Here is a 23,766-nt window from a genome sequence, read left to right on the forward strand (position 1 = left end):
GGGGGATTAAGAAAAAAAAGTAAATTTCACATACCTGCAAGCTGCCGCTCCTCCTCTGTCCTCTTTGGTCGACGCAGGAAGCAGACTCCCCTAAGCCAATCATGACCCTGCTGTCATCAGCATGACAGCAATGTCATGATTGGTCTGAGCAGCCGGGTTCGTGGCTGAGACAAGCAGTGGGAACCTGTGCATATTCTCCACATGGCTGTGCCATACAGCTGGGTGGAGAACATGATAACTGCGCATGTCTGTTTGGCCGGCCCAACACGGCCGGCCAAAAAGTCATGCACACATAGAAAGTGCTCACCACTCCTCCCTCTGTTCTTTGGGCATCCCCATCCCGCTTGTTCAGAGTCCGAACTGAAAAATAAAATGATAATAACATGGTGCTTCATTTTATTTTTTCTGTGGGGCGATGCTCCTCCGCCTTAGCGGAGGAGCCGCCGCTGGGTGTTCTGTTTCATAGAAAAAATAACACATATTAGCACCATCAATATAATTATGAAAAAATATCTACCAAATATGTATTTGCTTTCAGGCTATGATTCTGGGGCAAGTAATACTCAGTGATGGCTAATATATTTATTTATGGCAACTATTCAATTGCTGAAACAGGACGTTAGGTGCAATTATTTAGTCACGAAGTTACCACTTCCCACAAAACGTCCTGCACTGACTCATTTAACGTGTGGTAGCTTTAAAGTTAAGTGCTGTAAATGCCCCATTAAAAATGTCAGTCCTGCTGAAAGGTGTTGGCACTGCCCCATTAAGAGAATGCTAGCTGTGCCCTTTTCATTGGACGTCTCATACTGCTACATTTTCCAATGCTCGCAGAGCTGCTCTGGCAGAAGTGCTGGCTGTAGGGTGGGCTGATGAGAAGTGCTGGTTCTGTTCAAGTGCAACTAGAATTCCATTGCTGAGGGCTGCAGATAAAGTACTGCGGGCCTGCCGAGGAGTGCTGGCATTGCCCTCGATAGGTAAGGCAGCCATTACGAGAAGTGTTAGTATTGTTCACGCAAATTTACAACAGCCCAGCTGAAAAATGCTTGTACTCTTTGACGTAATCTATTGCAGGCCCCCAGGAAAGTGCTGGTTCTGAAAGGTACTCATAAAGCAGATCTGTTAAAAATACTGCTGCTCTCCGTTGCTAGTGTGAGTGGTTGCTGAAACGCTCTGGTTTTGATCCTGTAAAGCAGTAGTTCTCTACCTTTTGACTTCTGGGGACCCCCAATTAAAAATTACTGGAGTCTGGGAACCACTGAATCATTATTGGAATCCGGGGAACCCCCCCCCCCCCCCCCCCCCCCACTGAGTCATGACTGCTACCCGAGGCCCTAATCTAAGCATTGCCGATGATCTGAACTGCAAAACAATACACAAAAAATACAGAAATAAACATTCAAACAAATACACAAATGATGACACATTTTATTTAATTCGCAAACACATAAATAAAAAAATCTATATTTTAATTTTATTATGAAGGTTTGAGCTTTTCTAAATTAAATTGAGGTCACTCGTCGTCCGTACTATATTCTGGTCGATGCACTCGCACTGCTCTCACAAATAAATCTGAGGATATTAATTCATTTGTATTCTCCATTTTCAATTTCCTTCACATTTACAGTACATTTACAAATGTTCCGTTGTACATTTATGTTCTTTATTTATTTATACTTTATTATTCTGTTAATATTATTTAAGTTTCTAAGTAGTTGCAGACCCCCTAAGGAGTCTTCGTGGACCGCCAGGGGTCCCCGTACCACAGGTTCGGGAACCACTGCTGTAACGTATATCTGCTTTAATTAAACTGGTGGCATTGTTAATTATTAATATAGCAGGCCCGATGAGAAGTCTTGATACTGTAACATTAAAATATGTCTGCCATGTTCATAGTGCATGGGCCTGTGAAGCACAGTTGGCCTAGGCAGCTAATCAGTCTGTCATCGTGATTAATTGTCCCTCCTCCCTTTCCCTCTTCTTCTCTCCTGTCCCATCTTCGGGACAATGGTGAGGCACGAAATGGGTACAACTTACTCTGGGAACTCACCCGGAGAGGGTTCACTGGTGCACCAAGACCAAGCAAAGAGCTAAAGTCAGTATCTGGAAACTTGTGAGCTGCCAGTACATCATTTACTGAATATAAGCTTAGGGTTTGACAAACTGCCACAAATGGAGTTTCTGTGGTGGGAAGTTAGACTAATAGAGTGCCCCCAAAGCACCCAGAAATCAAGCCTTCTTGCTGTCAGCCCGAGACTCTAGAAATTCAATTTCCAATCACAGGAGTTACGCACGAGTCTGATTTACGCATTAAAGTTGTATGTGGGCTTTTGTAATTGATTGTATTAATGGCAATATTGTACAATGCAAGTGCTCGTAAAACTAAGCATGCAAGTTCTTTTCTTATCAGATCATTTAAGATCAGTTCTGTTTATTAGCACAGCCGTCATAAAGGTAACACAGCATGCCGCCTACAACCCCTCAGGGCCGGCCGCGTTCACATGGCGCCATAGTTCGATGTTACCAGCAGTAGAAAACGAAATGTGACAGGACTACATTTAAACACATTAAATGAAATAAGACCAAGAGCCAACAACCCCCAGCCCCCACACCCTCCTTCCTTCCATGCTTCTTGCAGAAGGAGATACCAGCTGTGGTCAGATGGCGTGAGACAGGGAACCCTCTCCGTCAACATCAAGTGAGGCCCATCAGTTCTCATAGGTAGGAGTTACGGGGATCAGTCGTTGGATTCGGATATATGACGGGCATGTCAATTCCCGAAATTCCATAAAAAGAATATGGATAAAAGAGGCCCACAGCTCTGAATAAGAGGAGTCCCCAGGAGTAACCGCCAAGGGCAGCTTCTCCGTTTCCAAAAGAGACCATAGTTGATGCAACCAGGCAGTGTGGTCCGGTGCTTTATCTGTGCACCAGAGTGAAAGTATTACTCGGTGAGTTGCGTTTAGCACGAGGACCCTCTGTCTCCCTTTAAGGGAGTACAGGGGGAACGTTAGCACATTCGGCAGCCCCAAGAGTGCATGCTGGAATTCTTGAAATGGTAGTTTTGAAGGTCAGGTCAATGTCATCTAATACCCGCTGCCAATATCTAGTAAGTTTTGGACAATGCCTTAGAAGGTGAAGGAAGGTTCCAGTGTTCCCACAGCCTCTCCAACAGTCCCCAGAATGTTCCCGGTTCCATTTTTGGATGCGGCTTGGGGTGTAGTACCAATATGAAGCAATTTTATAGGCCGTTTCAGTGTTAAGTATCGTATGCCCTTTATGGTTCACCCTATAGTGTATGTCCTCCCACTCCTTATCTGAAAAGGATCTACCCATCTCAGTCTCCCATCTTCTCTGGCCCAGAGTTCGGGGACAAGACCCATTTCTACCCAGGGAGCATAGATCTCTGAGACCAGTATCTTGTCGTCTACCTTAAGTAACAACCATTTTTCAAATGTGGTCATCGGGCAGCCCTCCTCCCGTCGGATGTCAGGACCCAACACCCAGTGATGTAGTTGTAGGAACGGGAAAAAGTCTGCCTCCGTCAGGGAGTAGCCAAGTTTTAGTTGGTTGAATGGAAGAAGACCATTCAAATCAAACAGGCGGCCTAGGCGCTTACAGCCCCTTTCCACCCATCTGCGAAAGTCACTCTGTTCCATCCCAGGGGGAAAGTCAGGATTAGCAAAGAGAGGTGTCATGGGCGAGGGAAAGGTGGTCAGGCCAGCTTTGACTGCCACAGAGTCCCATACCCTTAACCCCTTCAGTGCCCTTGACGAGCTGGACTCGTCATGGGCCGCGGTGGCGCTGTGCCCATGACGAGTCCAGCTCGTCATAGACCCCGCCCGCTAATGCAACGGCCGGCACTGGGCGGGGAAAGGGGCGGGCACTGAAGGGGTTAAGGCCAAGCTAGTCACAGGTGAGAAGTATAGTCCCCAAGCTCGGTGCCAACGGGGAAGCCACATTTCCTTCCAAATTTGAGGGCCAGCCACGGCCTGATCCATAAGGACCCAGTTTTTCTCTGAATGAGATCTATTCCACTCGATGAGGTAGCGGAGCTGGGAGGTTTGATAGTAGCGCGACAAAGGGCACCGGCAGCCCGCACTACGCCTTTGCGTGTGTTTCTGCAGTTGAGGCTTCTTACCGCCCCTTATGAAGTTGTTAATGTCATGTTGGAGAGAGCGAACTGCTCCCGGAGGCGGGTCAGCAATAAAGTTTGGAAGATGTAGAGAGAAGGGAAAGGATGGTCATCTCAACCGCCACAATCCATCCCATCCAGGACAAGAGCAGGCGGTTCCATATTGCAAGGTCTTTGCGAATCTATGCGGCCAAGGACTCCTACTTCACCGCTACAGTCTTCGGGAGCGTTCGTGCCAAAGAGAGGGCCAGGTACGAAATACCTTCGGTCACCCACTCAAAAGCAAATTGTGCTTTCAAAAGTGCTCAGTCGCCGGGGTAACTGTAAGGTTTAAAATCTGTGATTTCTGCATTTTAACCCATAGCCCCAAGATTGAACCAAATGCTTGGAGCTCAGCAACGATAGCCGGGAGGGAAGTCAATAGTTCTATGACTGAGAAGATAATATCGTTGGCGTATAAACTGATCAGATGGTGGCTTTGGCCAAACGGGATGCCTAAGGCAGCAGGGTTGCTTTGCACCAATGGCTCCTTGTATAACGCAAAAAGGAGCGCAGAGAGTGGGCAGCCCTGGCAGGTGCCCCGACAGATAAGGATGTAGTTGCACCGAAGTCCATTAACCCTCACTGCTTCTCTGGGAGTCATTAAATACACCGCATCCACTTCCGGAATGTTTTGCCAATGCCAAACCGCTTCAGAGTCTTGAACAGATAAGGCCAGTGCCCGCAGTCAAACGCTTTCTCTGCGTCAATAGAAAGCAGTAATGCCTCTTTATGTGACCGGTGCACCTTGTCTATGAGATGGCAAATGCGTTTAGTATTATCTCCACATTGTCGCGAAGGAATAAAGCCTGACTGATCCGGATCAATGAGTCCAGGCATAAGGGGATAGAGACGGTGAGCCAGGACGCTTGCAAAGAGCTTTGCATCTATGTTCAGTAACAAGATAGGCCTATAAGACCCACATACGGCCAGGTCTTTGCCTGGTTTGGGGATCACTGAGATGGAGGCCTCCAGCATAGACTCCGTCAGGGTGCCCGAATCAGAGAAGGAGTTATAAAGGCGTGTGAGCAGAGACGTTAGTTCAGAGCAAAATGCTTTGTAGAACGAGGCAGTAAAGCAGTCTAGGCCAGGAGATTTGAAGAGTTTCAGCTGGGCAATAGCCGAGATCACTTCTTCCACACAGATGGGTCGGTCTAGCACGTCCGCCTCGGTAGCTGGTAGGGGAGTAAGAGTAGAACCTTCGAGGTAATCCTGGCAGTCAGCATTCAGCCCCTCGACCGTGGAGTACAATGACGCATAAAATGCCTGAAAGGCCGCCGCAATACCCTCGGGATCCCTAGCCACTCCTTTGGAGTTCGTAGCGATGGCCCGGACCGAACTAGCATAATCCTTGCTGCGAAGTCGGTGCGCTAACATGCAGTCACTCCGATTGTTACCCAGATAGAATGTATGTCTGAGGCGTCCAGTCAAGGTCCAGACGTCATAGCTGCAAGCGTTCCTTCTCCAATTCCCTTGATACCCTGGGGGCACCCGACCTCTTATGAATAGCCTCTAGCTCAGAGACTGTCCTCTCTAGGTCTCCCCGCTTGGCACGTCACCTACAATTCTCGGCCGCAGCAAGAGCAATGAGCTCTCCACGGACTACCAACTTTGGGGCTTCCCACACTAACGCTAGTGAGGTCTCTCCCTTATCATTACGTGCCAGATAGTCTTTAAGCACTGCTCGGATAGCATTAACCGTTATGGGAGATTGAAGCATAGCATCCCTAAGTCGCCAGCCAGAAATCCGAGACAAGGAATAGAGTCACAGGTGTGTAGTGTGAGAGGGAGCGGGGCTCAATAGTGGTCTTGGCCACCCAGGCTAGTAAAGCTGGGGTAGCTAAGAAGTGATTAATTTGGGCATACGTCTTGTGTGCAGCAGAGAATAAGGTATAGTCCCTATACCTGGGGTGCGCTCAACGCCACAGATCATGTAGCCCGTAGTCTGTGAGCCAGCGAAGTCCCTCAGTTGAGAAAGCTCCTGTCTGTACAGATCTCTGACTAGAACGATCCAACCCCGAATCCATCACCAAATTCAGATCCCCGCGATGACCACAGACGGGTCTGGAGTCTTGCGAACCCCAGCCAGAGAGTCTATCCAGAAGCTCTGTTGTCGCTCGTTAGGTGCCTAAACATTGGCACGGGTAAAGTGATAGGTGCCCAACAGAAAACGTAAGGACAAAAGACAACCCTAGAACTCCACTATCGTATACAATACCTCCTACATGAAATGCTTAGAAAGGAGTATGGTGACCCCTCCTGTCTTAGTGGGGCTACAGGACCAATATTACTGCAGGAATCGCCGGGACTGTATCCTGTGAACATCCTTAGACATCCGGTGAGTCTCCTGAAGGAGACAGATGTCCCCACCAATGTGTTCAATGAGTGAAAGGACAGCTGGTTGTTAAGTGGGGTTGTTTAAGCCGCGGACATTGAGGCTTAGCAATTTAAGCTCCATGGAGATGGTGGGGCAGTCGGCGCTCTGGGCAGGCCCCTCGCCGGGGCAATTTAGGAAGTGAGAATTGATAAGCAGACTCCCAAGCGAAGCCAGGAACCACTGAACAAGGCATTTCCTATGGGTATGTGCTTGAGAAAGGAAAGGAATGAACCCTAAAAAAAAAAAGATCCCCAACATGAGGAAACAATTAAAGAAAACTGATAAGCAGTCCAACAAGCGTGGAAACAGTAGGGAGCGGGTGGCATCGACAGGAGCCTCCATCAGCATATCTTAAGTAGGCCTTGTCCCCGCCCCCACCCTCTGAATCCCACCCGCTGGAGTCCGACTAACCATCCTCCCTCCCTGGGTCAGGGCCCAGCAATGTCTGCCTGAAAGGTAACGAAGAACAGCTGCATGCTCCTGTGCTATAGTATCCAAATCAGGACAGAGGCCCTCTGGAGTTGATCTGTAGCGGGCCCTGTGTCATCCATGCGCAGCCGTATGGTCCCAGGAGGGGACAGGCTGCAACCCTTGCTGCGAGATCGATGCCAGGTACCTTGCAAGCCTCGGAGAGCGACCGGAGCTGATAGGTCTTGCTCTTCAAGCCGAAGATTAATTGAAAGGTATGGCCTCAGCAGTAGGGAATTCCAGCGTTCTGTAGGTGTGCTGTTACTGGTCGAAAATCCCTTCTTTTTTGCAGGGTGATCATTGCCACATCCTGATAGAGCTGGGGAGTGTGGCCCAGCAACTGCAGTGGATGGACATTGCGTGCGTTGCGCAGAATGGCCTCCTTAATGTGAAATCATGGGCACAAACCAGGATATCAGCTGCCGGTTGCTTTGTTGCTCTTGGTGAACCAACTCAATGGCCCCAGGGCCAAGTGAAACAGCGTTTGGATGTATTTGCCAAGATCAGACAATTCTGAGGCAGTCGGTACCCTCCGTATGCGGATATTATTCCTCCTGGACCAGTTTTCCACGTCTTCCGCATGAGCTTGTAGGTCAGTCTGCTGCTCCTGGAGGCAGAGAACTTCCTGCTGTAAGCTCTCGATTTCTTCGTCTCTCTCTGAGGTGCCATTCTCCAGGACAAATGCAAAAAGAACAATTGATGGACAGAATGCAGAACATTGCCATACATTCACCCCAGTACAGAGATCTGGGCCAAAATCCATTGTTTTTTTGCTCACCATGCCATTCCAGTTTGCACCCAGCCATATGCAAATCAGTCTTGACCCTGTGCCCAATGGGAACAGTCCAGCCCGAACTGCCAGGCCAGGTCCTCCCTGGACTGGAAACAAGCATCATAGGACCAGTTTCGGGGTTTCACCCCTTTTCAGCCAGGATAGCTTGACTCCAGTGGCATGAAGAGTACGCGACCCACGTCTTGGCATACCCGTCCCACTCAATTGTGGCAAATGCAAAATGAACAATTGATGGACAGAATGCAGAACAATGTCATACATTCACCCCAGTACAGAGATCTGGGCCTAAATCCATCGCTTGTTTTGCTCACCATGCCATTCCAGTTTGGACCCAGCCATATGCAAATCAGTCTTGACCCTGCACCCAATGGGAACAGTCCAGCCCGAACTGTCCAAGGAGGAACTGGCTTGGCAGTTCGGGCTGGACTGTTCCCATGAGGCACAGGGTCAAGACTGATTTGCATATGGCCAGGTCTGAACTGGGGTGGCATGGTGAGCAAAAGAATGATGGATTTAACCCAGATCTCTTGGCTGGAGCTGAATATTTTGATTTGTTCTACTTTCCGTCCATCAATTGTGTGTCTTTTACTTTCTCCCCCTAAGTGCTTCGGTATGCCCAGACGTGGGTCCCAGGCTCACTGTGCCACTGGATTAGAGCTATCCTGGCTGATGAGGGGTGAAACCTCGAAACGGTCCTAGGATGCTTGTTTCCGGTCCAGGGAGGACCTGGATTGGCAGTTTAGGCTGGACTGTTCCCATGAGGCACAGGGTCAAGACTGATTTGCACATGGTCAGGTCTAAACTGGGGTGGCATGGTGAGCAAAAGAATGATGGATTTAACCCAGATCTCTTGACTGGAGCTGAATGTTTTGATTTGTTCTACATTCCGTCCATCAATTGTGTGTCTTTTATATTCTCCAGGGCAGTCACACGTTCTCCCACCTGATCCAAGTTTCTGCGTACCTCCCTCAGGTCCGAAGCGAGGTCCTTATTCACCGCCTGGAGGTCTTCGCGGAGGGAAGCAAATAAGGACTCCAAGAATTCACAGGTAACGGGGCTCTCAGAGGCCACGCCACAATCAACCAGAGCCCGACTCCGCTGCCTTCGATCTGTCCCCAAGGCCTCTCCAGGACCCTTAACAAACATGTTCCTTAGCGTGCGGTCCCTTTTGGTCTTAGTGGAGGCTTTATCTCTGAGTTCCGTTGGGGGGGGGGGTGGGGGGGGAGGGTCCGCGAAGACACAGGTATTGCAACCAGTACCACCAGCCAGGAGTCCTTAGGAGCGCCGGCTCACTCCAGGCAGCCTTGTGCCCGACCACGCCAGGCCCCAGCCACAGCCAAGCTCGATCTGCTGGGTTGCAGGTGTTCAACGCCTGGAGGAGTCGAGCCCTGGCCCCTTCAAGCTCCCGGGGGCCAAGGGCACCAGTTCCAAAAAGAGGGCTACACAACGTAACCCGACAGGCTGTCCAGTGCCCTCCTGACCCCTCTGTGGTGGCAAATTCTCTACGGCAAATGCAGGAGGGCCCAGAGCCTCGAAGTGTTACACCATTCCCCGTAGTCCTACTGGGCCAGTCATGTCCGCTGGCCCAGGTAGGAAATCCACTGCTCCAGCGCGAAGAGGCCGCCCGATTGCTGATCACAGCTCCGCAGCTCGGCTCCGTGGCTCAGGAGGGCCCAAAAATCTCATTATGGCCTGTGGTTCGGCGTTCCGATTCCCCTAGTCCATCGGCACCGGGCAGCAGTCCCCGGCCTCCCCATAGTATGCGTCCCGCAGCTCTTCCTTCAGGCCTGCGCAGTACCGGAGCTTTGGGCCCAACCCCCACAGTAGAGATGCTGTTCCTCCAGCGCTGCAGGGCCAGGAGCCCCCAGAAGTTCCGCTCAGGGTGTTTAAAGAGCTGGGACTGCCACCAACACACTGGGCCCCCACTGAAGACCACGCCTGGGCCGCCCTGGGCTGAGAGTCCTGGCGGACAGGGCCCACGGGCGAGGCCGCACAGTGGGGTTCCGTCTGCTACGACAGCCGGCCGCCGACGAGCTGTCTCCATGAGAGCGTCCGATCCTCCAACCCGGTCCCACCAGGGCCCGCTGGTCGCCTCCGCTGCTGGTCCAGATCGCCTGTAGGTTCAGGCTGTCCCTGACTGAGAACTCCTGTGGGTTGGGCCTGGAAGTAATACAATAGTAACAGGGAGGACGGAGCAACACACAAGCACGTCCACTCAAGCCGCCATCTTGGCCACTCCTCCATAAGATCATTTAGATGTGGCAACATCCTTGTTTTTATTTCAAAAGAACTCTTATGGACCGAACTAAAGACTTACAGTGGGCTTGAAGCCTGCTTATTGCTTAACGTTGTTTGGTTTTATTGTTTCTTTCATTTGTTTATTCTTTGTACAATGGCTTGCTTTCCTCTTCTTATGTTTGTCTTTCTCCTGGAGCATTGCTTCTTTACCATCCTTTTATTTGTTTGTCTTGTATCCTTCTACATTTCACATTTAGGGAACCACTTCTCCCTTTTTCTTTTAGAACTCCATGAGGGCACATGTTTTTTCACTCTCTCGCTCGTGTGCGGCTTCCCCACCTCAAAAACTTGGCCTCTGTTATTTTATCCCTTGCCCCTAGCAGGCATTTAAATACAATTATTTATTTTTTTTGGGGGGAAGGGGGGGGGGGCAGCTGTCATGTGGTTCCAGGTCGCTCTGCTTCCCAGAAAAGCACTTTTGTGCGCCCTCTTACCTTGCTCGCACCCCACCTGTTCCTCCTTTTATACCCGACCCCTCATGGTCCTTTCAATGCAATCGTTTTATTTTAATTTTTTGGCAGGGCCCAGCAGGTGCCATTTGCTGCTGGAACACACTGCTTCAGAAAAAGCACTTTTTCTCAAATAAAACGTTATTTTATTTTATTTACCAATCCAAGTTTTATTTTATTTTTTGTGTTTTCTATAGCGCGAACAAGACCCTAAGTAGGGTATCAGAGCGCTTTACAATAAAGAGCAGAGTAAGTATACAATACAGATCAGAGTAAGTGTAAAGCATTTTGGCAAGGTTCAGCAGATAACTAAAGCGATAATTTAGATGAATTGTTCGGTGCAGTGGGAACAAGTTCAAGTACGAGATAATCATAAAAGCGAGGGTGTCAAACATGGGAAGGATAGACGGTGAGGATTGTTAAGGAGTTAAGGGAAGAATTTGCACATCAGGAATGATTTGGCTTCCCTTTTGAATAATGGTGTTGAGGAGATTTTTCTGATGAACAGAGGTAGTTAGTTCCATATTCTTGGTGCAGCTCCGGAGAATGCTCTGTCAAAGTTTTCTTCTTGTTGAAGCGTGAAGATTTCAAGAGTAGAGAGTGTCTGATTCCTCCAGATAAGTAAGTTTCCGGGATAGGTATTGGGGGGTATTGTGGTGTAACGCTTTGAGTGATGCGGACCATTTTTAGGTGAATTCTAGCTTCGTAGGGTAGCCAGTTGAGCGCCTTCAGGTGTGGCGAGATATGGTCAAATTTCCTAGATCCTGTTAGGTGTCTTGCTACTGCGTTGAGACAGGCTTTTAAAGGGGCTGTTGAGATTTTGGGAAGCCCCGAGAGGGTAGTACATCTGTACTCCAACCTCGATATGACTAAAGCCTGAACTGCAGTTTTGAGGTCGGGGTTCTCAATAAATGGTTTCATTTTTCTGAGATAGCTGAGGTGAAAGCGGGCATTTTTAGCCAACAGGTTGATGTGTGTTTGTATATTAAGGTTCTTATCCAGTGTGATTCCAAGTGATTTGGTGGAGTCTACCAGAATCGGAGTGCAATTTAGAGCAGTGATCAACTTGGTCCATTCCTTTATCACCGGAGAGATTTTTGGAGGGGAGATTACCAGAATTTTTTTTGCAAGTTTAGCTTGAGGAAGTTGGTCGTTAGGCAGAAGGCGGTCTTTTCAAGAGCTTGATTCATCATCTTGATCTCTTCGATGGGAGTGACCTTGATGTAAAGTTGAGTATTATCCGCGTACATGTGGAAGGTGATATTCGCCTGCTGTAGTAGTTTGGTTAGTGGTTCTACATAGCGTTCGAATAGTGCGGGAGATAAAGTTGAGCCTTGTGGTACTCCTAGTAGGTTAGGGGAAGAGGGAGAGAGATTTTTAACCACCATGAACGTTTGCGTTCTGTTTTCCAGAAAGGATTTGAACCATTGAAGGACTGTGCCAGATAGTCCCATCCTGATTTCCAGTCTTTTCAGAATTTTGTCGTGATTGACAGTGTTGAAAGATGATGAGAGGTCGAGCAGGTCTAGTAGGCAGGTCTCATTACGGTCAAGAGCGAGTAGGGCATCGGCGACAATATGAAGAATTGCTGTTTCTGTGTTATGACCGGGTCTGAAACCCGATTGGCAGTTGTTCATTAGTTTGAAATCTGTGATTTGTTGGTTTAATTGTTGCTGAACTGTAACCTTCATGAGCGAACTGTACACCCGGGCTGAATGTTTTTGTGACAGATGTTGCCTATGTAATGCTTTTTGTCGCACTCTCCGAAGAAAAATGTCAATAAACAGATTTTGAAATAATTGTTGCTGAACACATTTTTCTAAGATCTTGGCTAGCATGGGAATGTTGGTTATAAGTCGGAAGTTATTAGGGTCGGAAGGGTTTTCGGTTGTTTTTTTTAGGATAGGGGTGACTTGACCAATTTCTAGGCAATCCGGGATGTGACCTTGCAAGAGCGAAGCATTGATGATTTTGGTCCATAGAAGGGAGATGATGTGGGGTGGCAGTTTGAAGGGAGAGGGTCATTGAAATGGTTATTGGGTTTGATGGTTGCTAAGGTTTTAGAAATATCACTTACATCGTAAAGTTTGAAGGTAGACCAGTGAGAGTTATTTTTAGGCAAAGGTAGATCAAGTTGGATAGGATTTTCAACTTGTGTGTTCATTAGGGTAGCTGAGTTGATTGCTTTTGTCTTGAGCTTGTGTTGGAGGGAGTTTGTTTTAGCTGTGAAGAATGAATAGAATTCTTCACTACTTAGCTGCGATTTCGAGTTCATGAGTGTGGTTTTGGCCAATTTGTTTGATTGTTGTTTTAGCATTTCAAAGAGTTTCTTCGGTCTATTTTTGGCATTGTCTGGTTCTGATTTGAAGAAGTCTTTTTTTGATTGTAGAATACTTTTGTTATAGGAGTTTCTAGATTTTCTTAGGATTTTGAGTTAGGTTAGAGTGAGGAGGGATGTTGTCTCCATTTCCGTTCAGTTAGTCACAGTTTACATCTCTCTCCGTTCAGGGCTCCGTTGAACCATGGGTTTTTGTCTTTGACTGGTATTCTTTTGAGTTTTGGTGGGGCTACTCGGTCAAATAATTTGGTCATCATGGAGTTGTAGTGATCAGTGAGGTCACTGATGTCTGACATGTTATTGGGAGGAGTGAGTACTTTTTCACAGTGGGAAGCAAGATTGTTCCAGTTGAGGTTTTTCGTGTCTCTCATCCAGTGTCTGGGCTTAATTTGCTGCAAGTAAGTTTTCTTTTTAGCGGAGGGAATTTGGAAGGTGATAATGTGATGGTCTAACCAGTCACAAGGGGTGATTGAGATAGATTCAACCATGTTTTCTTTGGAGATGACCACGTCAAGTGTAGCACCTTTGGAATGGGTGGGCTTTGAGACAGCGGGACCGGGGAGTGGTCTACTAGGAAGATTTTGATAGCGTAGACCTGCGTGTCTAAGGGGGCTTCCCAGTGGAGATTGAAGTCGCCAAGGAATATGTCATTGGAGCGAGGGGTCAAGTTAGTTATAATGATTTCCATAAGTTGGTCTGTGAATACAGCGTTCTTACCTGGGGGATGGTAAAGTATATGTAGTTTGTATGGGTGGTCGAATCCAGGGGTTGGGAGTGAAACTTCGAGATAGTGATGTCAGATCAATGTATGCAGGTGGTGCTGCCGCCCTTTTTGTGAGGTCTGTCTAGTCTAATGATGTTGTAGTTCGGGGGGACTAGAAGGTCTAGGCATGGGGAGAATGATTCCGTGAGCCAAGTTTCCGTTAGGATGGTTACGTCCACTTTCAGGTTCAGAACGAGGTCGGCGATGTCGGAGGCCTGTTTTAAGGCTGAGCGGCAGTTTAATAGGAGGCAGAAGATCTGGTTTGATGCATTCTCTAATGAAGGGTCTAGATTTTCAGCGGATGGGATTATTCTTTGAAGGTTATTACGGTTTATCTTTCTGTGATTCGGTTGGGATATTCTGTTTGGGTTGATGGGGACTGGGTGAATAGAGAATTCTTCCTTATTGGTGAGGGGACAAGTGGTCGATTCGTAGAGAAGTAGTAAGGTTTGGATTTCCAAGTCCGTTAAGTAGTTGAGATTTTTGCGTGTACGGAATTGTCGGTTAGATAGAGGCAGAGGAATAGTGTTTATCTCGTTGGCTGCGGCTAGAGAGTTTTGAAAGTGGTCGAATTTAGAGAGAAATTACTGTGAGTTGTAAGATGTTTCTAATTTCTAAGATAATGTTTTGTAGGTTCCGGAAAGTGATGTAAGTGTGGGTTCTGAGTGTGTCTAGTTCATATTGGTAAGGAGGAGGTGGCAGGGGCGGCGCCCAAGGAGGGTTGGGGATAGGATTGCTGGGGGGTTCGCTGGCTGTGATTGCAGTGGGGAAGGTTTGAGTGGTTGGGAGTGTGGTAGTCGTAAATGGATGGGGTATGCACGGGTTAGGGCCCTTTATTCGATTTGCTATGGTGGCCTTGTTGCTGTGAATTTCGCCAGAGGACAGGGAAGGGTTGATGTGGGGGGGAGTGGGTTATGGGGATGGGGCTGGTGGTGGAATGCGGACATGAGTCGTAGATTGGGTTTTAGGGGAGGAGCGTGGTCATTGTTTCTTGTGATGGTGCTAGGTAAGAGTGTCTATCGGTTGAGTTCTAAGGGAGGTGAGTTGTTGTTGCTTCTTTCGAGGGTTGTAGGTAAAGGTGTCGGTCACTGAGATGCCAGAGAGATAGAGATAGAGGAAGTAATTTGGTCCAGGTGGACGATGGGTGGAGTGTCGGTGTGGGTTTTTAGTGTTCATCTTCCAGCTTGCATCTGTAAATAAAATAAAAAGAAAATGGCACCCATTTCATTCTGACAGTGCATATGGCCCACCCAATCGTTCTGTCCCTGCTTCCAACACATACATATTGGCAGAAGAGTAATGGGGGAACTATATTTAACATGTAAAACATTTTTTTTTTTAAATAAAACCTATCCTCCTGCTATCCACTCCCATCACCATCGAGATGCTCCCACTTCTCAAATAAAGAATAAATGCCCGTTCTTCTGCCATCCCTGATCCCACCCTTTGCAAAACTCTCCAGTTCCCAAATCCCAAAATAAGAAAAATTCCTTGCTTCCTGCCATCCAACTCTACCACCCTCTGCTCCTACTGAAAAAAATACCTGGCCTCCTGACACCCAACCCCACCACTCTCTGTTCCACACCACCCACCCATAAACTGTGGTTCCTGCTCTCCAGTTGGGAGTGGAGAGCCGGTACTGTGCTGACAGCTGCTCGTCAGCACGGCTCAATTTCTCCTCAAACCACGGGTCTGCAGAGACCTGTGCCGACAAGGTAGAAGGTACACAGGCACAGAGCTGTCCTCGCTCTCCCGTCTCTCTCCGGTATATGCCGACCTGGGAGAGGCAGGAAAATGTAGGTGACATCACACGTGGGTCTCTGTCCGGCTGCCTCATTGAAGTCTCCATAGGGTAAGCAAGCACTTTCCCTAGTGACATCACAACAGTGATTAAAACCTTGGGTATCCACTGTTTTGGCATCAGTGCAGTGAAGCAATATACAACAATCAGCAATACATGCGGTTAGTCAATAAATTAATGAATGAATGCAAGTTTTTTTTAGAGCACAACAGCGACTCCTGGGAGTTTCCTGGTGCTATTGCTAAAGGTCCCAGTTCCAGATTAAACTATAGCAAGTAGTCTTGTTTTAAGGAGGTTTTTTTGTTGTTAATGGAACCTCATCGCTAGTGCGGCATAATTGGATAGATAGGGTGTTCCACTCCCTGGCTGCCAGAACCGCACAGGAACATGCCCCTTATCTGGTGCGATTAAACCTGCGGATGTATGCCCGCAGGGCATCAGAAGATCTGAGTGTTCGATAGGTCCTGTAATGCAAAATCTGATTAGAAAGATGTTTAGGCCCAATCCAAAAAGTGTGGAGGGCTACCAGCAGACTTTTAAACAGAATCTGTTTTTTTACAGGTGGCCAGTGTAGCACGTTAAGATGGTACAACACTCAAGTGTGTGTTAAGAATCTTCAAAATAAGCATACAGCAGAGTTGTATTGTCTGTAGCCTATTAGAACATTGGAATGTGGAGCACTCCATTGCAGATAATGGAGTGCTCCGTGCTTCTACAGTACAACACTCAAGTGTGTGTTAATAATCTTCAAAATAAGCATACAGCAGAGTTGTATTGTCTGTAGCCTATTAGAACATTGGAATGTGGAGCACTCCATTGCAGATAATGGAGTGCTCCGTGCTTCTACGAGCCGGTAAAGGCCCCCAGAGCAACATTCCAATGTTGTTTAAACAAAGGCCTCTCGGAGCCCGAGGGGATTTCAATCCCCTCGGGCTCCGAGAGGCCTTTGTTTAATTTGTTAGAACATTCTGCTCTCTAGTGGCAGAATGTTCTAATAGCCTTATAGCCCTTCGTAGCTGCGATATATCGGCTATTAAAGTCCTGCTCCCTTGTTAAAGGCCCCCACCGAAACGCTGGAGCGTGGCTTTAATATCCGGTATAGCCCACTATGGCGGGCTATAAGGCTATATTAGAACACTGGAATGTTGAGCGTTCCATTGAAAACAGTGGAGTGCTCCAGGCTTCTAATGGCTGGTAGGAGTCCAGAGCATCAACATTTCAATGTTTAGCAAAGGTCTTATGGAGCCCGAGGGAATTTCAACCCCCTTGGGCTCCCTGAGGCCTTTGTTTTACAAATTAGAACATTCTGCCCTCTTGTGGTTGAATGTTCTAATAGCCTTAGAGCCATCCGTAGCGGGTTCTACCGGCCATTAAAGCCTGCTCCCTTGCTAAATGCTGGAGCAAGCATTTAATGGCCTGGGCTCTAAGGCTATATTAATCACCCTGTATGGAAGACAAAGGTTAAGAATGTTAGTGTAGTCCAGCCTAGATGTAATTAAGGCATGGTCTCCCATTTTGTGTGAGGCCAATGGTAAAAAGTGTAAGAACTTTTTAAAAGTTCAAATCAATTCTATACATGTGCTGACAACTGACATTACTTGCGAATGGAAAGACAGACTATAATTGAATTTTGTTCCCAGATTTTTAGCCACCTTAACAGGCTGAGGCATGGGGAGGTAAGGCAGTCCCTCTCATCCACTCAAAAACCCGGAATAAACCGATTTTAAAAGTGGCGTGCATGTATGCTGAGGAAGGGTCAATAGAGAGTACTAGCTGTGTGTCATCTGCATACGAGATTATCTTAAAGCCAAAGGACTCCATCAGGACAGCTAAAGGGGCCATATAGATATTAAACATAATCAGGCTTAATGAATAGCCCTGTGACACCCAAAGTGTAATAGTCTGCTGTCTGACGAGTAAGGGGTCACCCAAACAGCTTGCTTTCTGTCCTCCAGGAAAGACTTAATCCAACCAACCCCCAAGACACCCACCCCAATGTCTGCCAACCCTTGCAAAAGAATGGAATATGACACAGTATTGACCGCTGCTGATAAATTTAAAAGAATAAGTAATGCGTTCTTTCCTTCGTCCAACAAGATCTTAATAGCATCAAACACTTCTAATAATTATGCCTCAGTACTATGTCGAGGTCTGAAACCAGAATGGGTCAAGTGCAACAAATTGTAGGACTTCAGGTTAGTGGGAAAGTTGGATATGAAACAGTTTTTTTAGCACTTTACTGTCGCAGGCAAGAAAGAAATAGGCCTGTAGTTGGAGAGTATATTTGGGGCAGTTTATGGGTTTTTCAAGGGTGGGATTACCTTCGCCTTTTTCCAGGCATGAGGTACCACTATCGAATTCAAGGAGTTGTTAAATAACTGTTTAAAAATTGGGGAGGTGATAGCTCTAGACGTTGCCAGAAAAGACGATAAAGGTCAGCGATAGCAAAACTTTCACATGGACCATTTTTTGCCGGATTAATTCTCTGACTATTGAAAAGATGATTGTGCTACTTTGATGGATTTGTGATAGCTCAGCGTTCTTTGACGTAGTTAGAAACCAATCACCCTAAAATTGCCATGTTTTTAGCTAATTGCAAAGCTCCAGCTAAAAAGTGCAGGCATGGAGCTTTAAAGGACGACATTTTCACAGGGTAGGGCCTTGGAAAGCAAAAGACCTGCCACCTTGCCTCGATCATTCAAAGCTAGGTATTTTAACCAGATGCAGACTCCCAGAGTGAAGGGTGTGCTTTGGAAAGTAGAAATACACCAGTGCGTTGAGATAAGTGGGGCCACATCCACTTAAGCCTTGTGCATTTAGCACAAGGATTTAAATTGAGCGCGCTATCAATTGGTAGCCAATGAAGAGTGCATAGTTGGTAAAAAAGCAATGAAGATCTTGATACATGGCAAAGCAGATGAACTGCAGCATTTTGCAGTCTGATCAATTAGTTTGAAGCCCTAGGTATAGCTCATTTCCGTATTCTAGCCTAAAATTGATCAAAGACTGTGCAGAGAGAGGAAGAAGCCAGAGAATTTTGCTGAGATATTTAAGTACCCTGAAACTGTAGGCCACAATCGTATTTATTTGATGATCCATGGAGAGCCTGGAATCTAGAGCCTTTAGCTATGCTGTAGCAATTTAGGTATAGCATCCCAAGATGGACAACCAAATATCTACTCATGCCTGCCAGCTAGAAGCCAATCTTTAAGGCGGATAGTCTCAGCCAGTGTTGAAGAATTATTATTATTATTTATTATTGTTAGCAGTTATTAGGCGCAAAACGAATCATCCCCACGGGGATCTCTCGGCGCCACAATATCAGAAGAGTAGAGGAGAGAACCGCTGATTAGTGACTGAACAACCAGGTTTTAAGACGTTTTTTGAACAGCCCAAAGGTGGGGCTATCACTAATGTCATCAGGCAGCTTATTCCAGTGGGAGGGCGCAAGGTAAGAAAATGAGCGACCTCCCATTCTGATTTTGTTGATCCTTATTGGGCACAACAACCGCCGGTTGTTCGACCTCAGTTGCCGACACGGAATTTAAGGTATTAGCGTTTTGCTGAGGTAGGCCGGGCCATGCCCCTGTAGAGTCTTAAATACCAGACACAGAAGCTTAAATAATGCATGCTTCCTAATTGGCAGCCAGTAAAGTTGGCGCAGGAGACGTTCTGAAGGCGAACGTAATGGGCGATTAAGGGAAAGACGTGCTGCAGTATTCTGCACGACCTGCAATCTAGAGAGAAGATCTTCCTTAATCCCTATTACTGTAATCCAACCTGCCTACTAGTAATGCCTGAATAAGCGACTTTCTTGCAGATAGGGGAAGCCAAGGAAAGATCTTGCTGAGCATACGCATCAAGCCAAAACAAGTGCCTGAAATGCTTTTCACGTGTTGCTCCATGGAGAGTTTATCATCCACCATAGTACCTACATTTTTCACCCATTTTTGGGGGGTCGGAGGGTCACCCAGCTCAGGAGGCCACCAATTTGTGGACCAAAGCTCCTCTGCTTTCCTGAACAACACAATCTCAGTTTTGGTTGTGTTCAGCTGCAAAACGTTAGCAGTCATCCAGGCCACCGTCAGTAACATGCATTTTTTTAATCTTTCTCTGGTCGATGCGGGATCTGAATCGATGGTAATGATCAGTTGAGTATCATCCGCATACGAACCCTGTCGAACCCACAAGATCTGAAAATAGAGGCCAGAGAAGATACATAAATGTTGAATAACGTGGCGCTTAGAATGGAGCCCTGTGGTCCCTGAGGCCTGAGAAGTAAACGACTCAAGTTGTTGCTGAGATCTGTCGGCAAGGAAGCTTTCAAACCATCTAAGTGCCATTCCTCTGACACCAATCTGTCGTAATCTACCCACTAGGATTCGATGAGAGATGGTGTTGAATGCGGCCGACAGGTCAAGAAGGATAAGCATAGTAGGAGTCCCCTTATCCAGGGCCAGCTTGATCGTATCAGTGACTTCAGTTAGTGCAGACTCGGCACTGTGCGATGCACGAAGGCCTGACTGAGAGGAGTCAAGCAAATTATTCAATTCAAGGTACTGAACTAACTGCTTATTGACTGAGGCTTCCATGACTTTCGAGAACAGAGGGAGAAGAGAGATCGGTCTGCACTCCAGGCTTACTACATAGACTTTGTGTGGATGATGTCTCTCCTCCTCCTCACAGCAGTCGTACACTCCTCCTGAGTTTATGGAAAAGTTAATCTGTTTTTGGGTGTAGTCGAAGGTTGCTGCACCCCGTCTCGCTGAAAAGTCTCATTTCGGTTCTCCTGTGCTGAAAAACCATTGTTACAAATGATAAATCTGTAACAAAACCTAATAGTTTACAATACTAATTAATATAACAAAAATAACTAAATATTTTTTAATACAAAACACAATGAAAAATTGTTAAAAGGAGTAAAATTTAAATATATATTCTTATAAATAAATAAACATCAAAATATCATATACAAAAATACAGATTGAAGTGAATAATACTAACCTATTCCAAAACAAATCAAATAAACTAATACAATTCAAATACACCAACAACAATCCTACACACTTTTAGGTAAATTCATACATTGTAGAGTGGGGTGGCAGATTTACTATTCTAACTCCAGTTTTATAAACGTTGGGGAAAAGGGATACTTTGAGTGATGGGTAAATGGCAGTGTTAAATTTACTATTCTAACTCCAGTCTAATAAATGTTAGCGAAACGGCATCCATTGAGAAAAGTTCCCCGGGGGGTGGAATTTTGCTATTCTAACTCTAGTTTAACAAGCGTTGAGAACAGTGTGTACATTTGAAGGGGCAGGGGGCAGATTTATTATTTTAGCTCCAGTCCTGAGAAACTTTTGGGAAAGTTTACAATTCTAACTCCAGAATAAGTCTTACAAATAGTAATGAAGCTCGATACATTGTGTGGGTGTAGAGAGGAGGTCAGATTTCAGATTTACTTTTTTGACCCTAGTCTGAGAGTCATTGGGAAAAGTGCATACATAGAATGTTAGATTTACAACAATAGGTAAACTGCATATATTTCAGGGGGTTACGTGTATTATACTAACTCCAGCCTAAGAAACACTGACAGAAATGCAGACATGGGTGGTCAGAATTACTTTTCTACCTTCAGTCAAAGCAGTGGTGTGTCAAGTGCATCTATTGGGGTGTCCAATGTACTGTTCTTACTCCGGTCCAGAAATCTTTGGGGAAAGTGCATATATTTAGGTGGGCCAGATTCACTACACCCAATTAAAGTGCCTCTTAATAATGATTTTAGAAATTCAATTAAAAAAAAATTGGAAAACCTCAAAAGTTAATAGACGTACAGGCTCAACTTTGGCAGCAGTCCAAAATAAACATTTTGTATAAGGGCAGCTTTGAGATTTTCTCCTTAGCGGAGCACGTGCAAGCATTCTTGAAATCAATTTACAGTGCAGAAAGTGCGAAGCAGCCGCAAGAAGTGGTCATCTAATTATTTATAAATTGACTGTTACAATTCCTGAATGGCTGGATGGTCATTGAAAATAGTAAAAGCTGTCCATAATGTTAGCTACTGCAGTAGACGGTTTTGAAGCTAGTGAGGAAGTTATGGTAAATTCACAAAAATGGTGAGGTAGCCTCTACCCTCTGGAGGCCCAGGATGCAGTGTCATGGTACCTGCTAAAAGAGGGAACCACCTCTACCCCAAGGCGGGGGAGGCTGGCATCGCCCCACGTGTGGTTTTTGAGGGCAAGGTGGGTGGGGGGGGGTGGAAAGGACAGAGTAGTTGGGAGGGGGACACGATAAGCAAGGGAAAAGAGGGAAAAATCACAGTCTAGGGATAATATTTTTTAGAAAACGACGACACATAGAAGGTCGAAGAGATGGAAAGGCCTCTTAACGCAGATAAGAACCAGGAAAGATATTGAATAGTTGAATGTTTGACGCATTTAAGTACTAAAGCACTTTGTATGTCCTTGCAAGCTTTTTGCACTTTTAACTTATTGTACTTTTAACTTATTATACTTTTAAGTTTCAAAAGATAAGATTATTAAATGTATGTCAAAGAGGAAAAATCAAAATATTAAATAACATAACATCAAAAAGAAACATTGCTGAATATATCATTAATGGCATATAGGCAAATAATCATATAAGAAAAGAAAATCCATGATAAAGATAAAAAGGTTAAAGAAAAGGAAAACGGGTTCGAAAATTAATATTCAATTCATACAAAGTTACATTAGATCAAGAAAAAATTAGAACATGCATTGGCATAGCCAATAGGTCTCGCCTTTGGAACCTTATAAGTGTTTTGCCATGCAACAGTTGTTGTTGCACCAAGGATATTGTGCTGCACAACTAAATACTTATAAGGTCCCAAAAGCGGGACCTATTGGCTATGCCAATGCTTGTTTAAATGGGGCTCGAAACAGGTCTCTCTCGGGCTCTGGTTTGTGCCTTGGCACAGGCGGTCCATTCTTTCCCGGACTGCAGTGACAGCAGGCACATCGATGTGCGCTGCTCACACTGCTCCCTTCTCACTAGTGGAGAAGTCACGGCATGACGTCATGCCAGGTGAGCATTGTAGGGGGAAGGGAAATCCTTTAAAGAGAGTCCTTTTCTCTCTGGATTTCCCTTCTCTTTTTGAAACTCAGGAGCAGCAACATTGTCCTGGAGCCACCTGGGCTTTAAGTAGAAGCTTTTTAAATATATGCAAGCCAAAGCCGCTGCTTATTTATCTTATGCAACTAACAACCATTGATGAAGGCAATTGTCCTGACTTCTTGTAGGTATGTTACTTGTTGTATCGTATATCTGGATACAATGACAAGCAGCGAAATACAAGTGGGGCGGCACACAATGCTAAGCACAGTTTGTTTTTTAAGCCACGCCCTGAATTACGACCACGCCCCTTTGAAAGAACCCCCCACCCCCAGTTTTTCCATCCCACTTAAAGCCCTGGTTAAACTTATTGCAATCAGCCTCCCATCACCTTTGGTTTGTTTCATGTGCCTAGGATGTGCCTTTTCCGGTTTTGTAGCCAACTACACCTTGCATTCTGGACCCTACATTTCACAGTTAATACGAAAAAAGTTAAACTATAGGTAAAAATATGCAATTTTCTTGTATCTGAAAAGCCAGGAGCTCACGTGGCATGGAGCGCTTGGCAGCCGAGGAGCCCGTGAAGGGCGAGGCGCTTGGGAGCAGTGGAACGGGCGTTGCTGGAAGGATTCCAGTGCATCATTGGCCCTTTAAGTAAACGACCGTATGGCAGGCCTGGGAGGAGCGGGAAGGTCCTTTCCACGTCCTGAGATCTTGTCACAAAGGTGACAACACTCTCCGAGGCCGAGAAGAAGTAAGCTGCGACTCAGGTACTGAACGCGGAAAATAAACTTTATTCCCCCGCGTGGACTGCCGTTTCTCCCCCCCTAACCCCCACCCGCGTTTCTATTCTGCGCTTAATTAATCTATGTCTAACTTTGGCGAGTCTTCCTTTTGCAATACACATATTTATTTTATTTACCGTGCTGGAACAAAGCAATTTTTGTAACACACAACTGCTGCGTAATCTCCATGCAGTGTGCGGCAAGACTCCGTTATCCTTCTCAGCGCTTGAGCGAGAGAACTTTGCATTCTGGGACATGTAGTTTCACGATTCTCAGAATACGGTTGGGGTGGCAAATCGGAATACACAAACAAGCATTGGCATAGCCAATAGGTCTCGCTTTTGGGACTTTACAAGTATTTAGTTATGCAGCACAATATCCTTGGTGCAACAACATCAACTGTTGCAAGGCTAAACACTTATAAGGTC

The 23,766-nt window shown here is 46.2% G+C and overlaps 1 protein-coding gene across 4 annotated transcripts in view; it reads left to right on the plus strand.

Annotated features, from left to right (window-relative positions):
• Positions 1 to 23,766, plus strand: part of DGLUCY (D-glutamate cyclase) — a 257,725-nt gene that overhangs the window by 92,227 nt on the left and 141,732 nt on the right. The gene's annotated exons all lie outside the window — the stretch shown is intronic.

The sequence above is a fragment of the Triturus cristatus genome, chromosome 9 (genome assembly GCF_964204655.1).
Source record: "Triturus cristatus chromosome 9, aTriCri1.1, whole genome shotgun sequence".
NCBI lineage: Eukaryota > Metazoa > Chordata > Amphibia > Caudata > Salamandridae > Triturus > Triturus cristatus.